This window comes from Cebus imitator, unplaced genomic scaffold (genome assembly GCF_001604975.1).
Source record: "Cebus imitator isolate Cc_AM_T3 unplaced genomic scaffold, Cebus_imitator-1.0 Scaffold12, whole genome shotgun sequence".
In the NCBI taxonomy this organism is placed as follows: domain Eukaryota; kingdom Metazoa; phylum Chordata; class Mammalia; order Primates; family Cebidae; genus Cebus; species Cebus imitator.
In genome coordinates, this window is record NW_016107327.1 from 747,770 (window position 1) to 754,145 (window position 6,376).

Consider the following 6,376-nt stretch of genomic DNA (forward strand, 5'->3'; position numbering starts at 1 on the left):
ATTCGTTATGAGATTCCTCCAACTTCTAGGATTATTGGAAAGATAAGGACCAGAACAAGCTCACAGCAAACATGAGGGGCAGAGATTTTACAAAGATTGCATGAGAAGATTTCCATGAAAGAATTGCAACCCTGAGGTCCATGGGTTAGGCTCACAGATATATTTCGTTTGCTCAGTATGGTTTACTAGTAACATTTAAAAGATATAAATATCTTGGCAAAAGCATTCACTCTTGAATTTGAAATAGGCCTGCCATATCTGTGGCTGTCACCTGCCATTTCCAAGCATCTGGAAAGCTAGCCCTGACGGCATTAGGCTGCAACTCGGATATACTGAGAGTAGCACCTTGAATATGCACAAAGTTGAATTACCATCTGTATTAAAACTTAAGACTCAGTCTAAATTTATAGTTACTTTAAGAAAATAGTCAGAAATAGGGACTAGAATGCATATGTTACAAAATTGAAATCTATTACAGCAACACTTACCAAAGATTTGTGGAATGCTGAATAAACGAATACACACATTCATAAATCATTTTGAAGGTATAACATTTTAATAGGATAGCATATTTTATTAATCTAAAAAGAAACTTTATATTTATATAGTATTTTCGTAGTTATTTGTGGCAAGCTCTATAAATCTATAAACAATAAGAGTATAAATAAAAAAAAAAAAAAAAAAAAAAATCAAAAAAAAAAAAAAAAAACCACAACATCTATTAACTAGTTAACTATTTTTAAAAATGAGTGGCTTAAAAAAAAATGTTGTGACTAGTCTTCTTATTCTCAGTTCCAAATTAAAGGCACTTCTTGATGTGAAATTGAATATGAGATCAGAAGAAAGAAGTAATTTTAATAAGTCAGATTTTACTTTATAAGGTGTCCAAAATATGTAATTTTTATAGCCATTATAAAATATTTCTGTGGTCATGCAATTTTTGTTCTCTGATGTACAGGTTGCTCTGATAATAATATCAATTCTAAAATTTTAAAATATAAATTTGGACATTTATCATAATAAGTTACATTCTTGAATGTAGGTACAAAATATTCCTGGAGCAATTAAAAATCATTAAACCTTAACTTTAATTGTGCTTTTATGTTCAGATATACATTTTCTTTTCTATAATTAAGCAAGCATAAAAGAAATATGAAGACAAACATATATAAATTAAATTTCAGCTAATGATTTGTAATTGCTCCAAGAACAATTTGTATCTACATTAAAAAATGTAACAATTAATGTCCAGAGGTAGATACCTCAGTCAGCAAGAGAAGATATTCTAAAAACATTAGAAAAAATGCGAAATAAATATGTATTAAACAGTTTTGGTTATGTAAAATATTTTCAGAATATCGTTGAAGTTTATCTCAGAGAAACTTTGACTGTCTTTTGGTTTACTTAGGCAATTCGATTCATTCTCTGTTTACTCCCCAAATTAAATGTTAATTGTATGATTGATAAAATGTGTGAAACCCTATCAGACTGCTTACAAATTTCATTTGTTAATAAAAGATTTATTTCATGGATTTATTTTATATAACTTAATTGTCAGTTAATTGTCAATAAGTTAATAGATATGAATGTTTTTTCTAGAATTAAATTGGTATTGAGGAAGATATAGAGTTAAATTTTTCTTATCTTGTTTCAGATCTCAAATATTTCATGTGAAAAAGTCTCATGAGAACACCCAAGATAGGTGAAAATCAATGTAATTTTATAAGTGAGCTTCATTAGGCATTTCCTAATCTTACTGAACTTCTGCTTCCTCCTGCATTTATTAAAAGTATTTCATAAAACTTGACATCTATGCATACGTTTACTGTCAGAAAATGTCACATGCTCTGTTATTGAGAAAATGCTCCAAATAGATGTTTTAGAGCCAAATATTTTTATTATTGCAAAAAAGCTAACTCCCTTTTTATTGTATGCTAGTTATGAAACTTCTGTACAAGTTGAAAAACCTAAATGAAATTAGAGTAATGAAACAAACAATGTATATTGCTGCATTTTTCTACTCTCTTTTATTTGCTTTTCTAATAAATCCAAAGGAGTGCTGCATTTGACTAGACACTGCATTTGTCTTTCTATGTTTGTAGGAAAAAAGAAAATAAAGAAGTCTAGTAGGAGAAAACATTACTAAGAATGGATAGATTCTTGCATATTTTACAGGGTCCAATAAAATTAAGTTAGCATGCTTTTTCAAAACTTTTTGAAAGAATAATGTTTACATAAAAAATAAAAATCACATATATATTACCTCAAATCCTTACTACCAAAGCCAAAATTACTACTTTTAAATAGACAAATTTAAGTGTATTTGAAGCATTATTAAAACAAATATGTGAAGTACCTTCATAATATATATTTTAAGAAGCTAAGTCTTTTATTATTTTAAGATATTCATTCCTTAAAGTAAATTTTTTGATGGATGGAAATAAGATATCCTTTAACAAATCAATCCACAGAGTTAGCAGTTGTTTATTCCCTAACTTCAGAGGAAAAAACAATGAAAGACAAGTGTGGTTTTCCTGTGGTCTGCATTTGCCTGAGAATACATAGGATTTCAAAATTTTAAAAATTTGATTGTCAGTGTGCAACAAGCTGATGCCCGTAACTGTGGAATTCTATTTGTCTATGTCTAGAGACTTTTAAATGACAAACCGTGGAATTATTAATACTAAAAAAATAATCTCAAGGCCTCATTTGAGATAAGTGAAGTTTTAATTTACCTAAAATTAATGTTATTTTCTACCAGGTAACGTTTAAGAAAAACTAAAAGAAGCCCTCTAATCAAAAGTGGAAATGAAAGGATTTCCTTACTTGGCTTTGCCTCCCCTAAAAGATATAGAATATTTGGCACTGAGTGGTTAATGATATTTGCATAGTTCAAAATCTCTCTTAAAATCCGAATTTCTAAAGATCTTCCATCCACAGTAGCTATCCTGCAAAAGGGATGTGCTACTGTCCTATACTCAAGATATTTCCCACCTCTTTGAGATCCATACTAAAATTCAAGATCACTGGTTCTTGAAGTATAATTCCTGGACAAGCTGGCTCCGCTGTAAGGTCTTTTAGACCAACTGACGGCCCCATGGACACCATCTTAACCTTTGTAACCTGCATGGACACTCCAGATGAGTTCCTGGAAAATCTAGAGTAACTGGAAGACCATGAAAAGAGGAAGAAATGATCAACCCCTGTGTCTACTTAACTTTAAGATATTCTCTATTGTTCCTTATTCCTGCCCCAATGGATAAGGCCAATGGACTTTGTAACCAACCATGGTCAGCCTCATGACTCCACACCCTATGACCCTCTCCCAGCTTGCAAAACATCACCCTAAAGTTACTTCTGTAACTTTCCACTGTTTACCCCAAACCTATAAAACCAACACCTATCCATCTGCTCTCCACTGACTCTCTTTTCAGACTCAGCTTGCCCACACCGGGGTGAATAAACAGCCATGTTGCTCACACGAAGCATGTTTGGAGGGGTCTCTTCATTCAGCGCACATTTTAACATTTGGTGCTGAAACCCAGGATGGGGGAACTCCTAAGGGGGACCAAACTCCCTGGCCCTGTTCTCCTTGTGCTGCCTCTGTGAAGAGAACTACCTATGACCTGGGTTCATCAGACCAGCCCACAGACCCACTCACCATCCTCAAATCAGGTAAGCAGTTTGCCCCAACCCTTCTCTTTAGCCCTTCTCACTACCTGTCAGCTTCCTTGTCCCGTCAGTTTCATTTTTCTCTTCCTTTCAATGGAGACAAGAAAGCGGACTTTCCATGAGGTTCATGATTGGAAAAAATCCTATGTGGGTCACAGAAGTGGGAGGACAGACTCATCATTGTGGAGACATCTACTCTGGTCACTGGCACTCATAGGTGATGAATCAGTCAAAGGGGGATACCCCCTTTGACTGATTCACCCCAGGTTCAGACCAAAGTTTAGTCTGGGACGCCTGCTAAGCTGCTTAGTCATGCAGTCACTTTCTTTGACTCCTCCACTCTTCTTAAAGTATGGGCAATCTCCGGCCCTCCACTCCTCCCTCCTCTCCCTTAACCTGCATTCTGAAAAAGCTCAAACCTCTCCAGCTATTACCTGAACTAAAACATAAGCATCTTATTTTCTTTTGCAATACTGGTTGGCCACAATATAAATTGGACAATGGCTCTAAATGGCCAGAAAACAGAACCTTCTATTTTTCTGTCCTGCAGGATCTAGGCAACTTATGTGGTAAAATGGGCAAATGGTCTCAAATTCCCTAGTCCAGGCATTTTTTTTTACACTCCAATCCCTCCCTAATCTCTGCTCCTTCTCTCCCTTTTGTCTGCCCCTCCTGCCTCTGCTGGTGACCCAGAATCCTCCTTGTCCATCGACCCTTCCAACCTTTCTCCTCCCCGCCTGTCCAAACCAGGCCCTAATCCAGGATCTAACCCACCCCCTCAGCCTTCCTCCTCTTCCTCTGCCCACAACTCACCTCCTTATGCCCCTCCTGTCACCTCTCCACCTCAAAGGCGATCAGGCTTACAGTTTAGTCCCGTGACTACCTGTCTGTCCCTGCCCAACAATTCCGCCTTCGAGAGGTGGCTGGAGCCAAAGGCACAGTTAGGGTACACTTTCCTTTCTCTTTATCCAACCTTTCCCAATCGGCCCATGGTTAGGCTCCTTTTTATCAGATCCTCCAACACTTAGCCCAGTCCTATAGTCTCGCCTGGAGTGATTTACTTAAATGTCATCTTTACTTCTACTCTTACCTCTGAGAACACTTAATATGCACTTCATTACCCCATCTGCCCCCTATATTAGGAAAAAACCTTCAAAAACTAGAATCTGGCCCTCAAACCCCACAACAGGAACTAATCAACCTCAACTTTAAGATATTTAATAACCGAGAAGAAGCTGCCAAGCTGTAACAAATTTCAGAATTACAAATGCCTGCCTCGAGCTGTAAGACAGGGCCCAGCCTCTCCTTCAGCTCACAGAAGTTTCAGATCGCCAAACCTGCAGCGTCCAGCCCTCTCTTCAGGACCTCCTCCCCGAAAGCCTTGCTTCAGATGCTGAAAGCCTGACTTCTCGGCCAAGGAATGCCCGCAGCCCGGATTCCTCCTAAGCCCTGATCCATCTGTACGGGCCCCCACGGAAAGTTGGCCTGTCTGACTCACGTTTTGGCTCCTCAGCTTGGTGGCCGAAGACTGACGCTGCCCGAACATCTCGGAGGCCCCCTGGACCGTCACGGATGCCGAGCTTTGGGTAACTCTTACAGTGGAGGGTAAGTAATCTCCTTCTTAATCAACACGGGGGCCACCCACCCCATGCTGCCTTCTTTTCAATGACCTGTCTCCTTGGCCTCCATAACTGTTGTGGGAATTGATGGCAAGGCCTCCAGGCCTCTCCGAAGTCCCCAAGTCTGGTGTCAATTAGGCCAGCACTCCTTTCCACATGCTTTCCCAATCATCCGCACCTGGTCAGTTCCCCTGTTAGGCCAAGATATCCTGGCAAAACTGTCTGCTCCTCCTCCCCAAACCCGTACCTCCCTCAATAGCTCCCCTTACTCCCCCCGCATCTTAACCCTAGGGTGTAGGACACCACCTCACCATCCGTTGCTACAAGTCACTGACCCCTCATCATCCCCTTAAAACCTGACCACCCTTAGCTCACCCGGCACCAGTACCCCATCCCACAACAGGCTTTAAAAGGCCTAAAGCCTGTCATCACTCATCTATTGCAACATGGCCTTTTAATTCCTGTAAGCTCTCCTTACAATTCCCCTATCTTACCTGTCCAAAAAATGAGACAAATTCTACAGACTAGTCCAAAGACCTCTGCCTCATCAGTCAGATAGTACTTCCCAGCCAGCTGGTTGTACCAAACCCCTATACCCTTCTATCTTCCATACTCCCTTCCACAACTCACTATTCTGTTCTTGACCTCAAAAATGCTTTTTCCTAAAGCCCTCCCTTATTACGAACAGCCTTAAAAAATGTCAACAGCAGATTTTGCCTAGATAGGCATTTACTCTGTCTCTCAAATTACCCTTGGCCACCCCCGCACCTTGCTCCTCAGACTCTCCTCCAGACCCCTCGGCCTGTCTGCTCATACCAAATCTTGTTAATGAAAGTGAGTGGATATTTATAGATACCACCCACTTCCTCATACACCATGAAAACCAGAGCTCTCCCTCCACACAGTTACCCTACCAAACCCCGCTACAACATTAACAGCCGCAGCCTTTGCTGGTTCCCTTGGCATTCGGGTCCAAAGCCCCAGCCCCCTCAGAACACTTTCCCATCTTTTCAGTTTACACTTCCAGTTCTGTCTAAGCCAAGAACTGTTTCTCCTCTGTGGTTTTTCTTTTTTTTTTTTTTTTT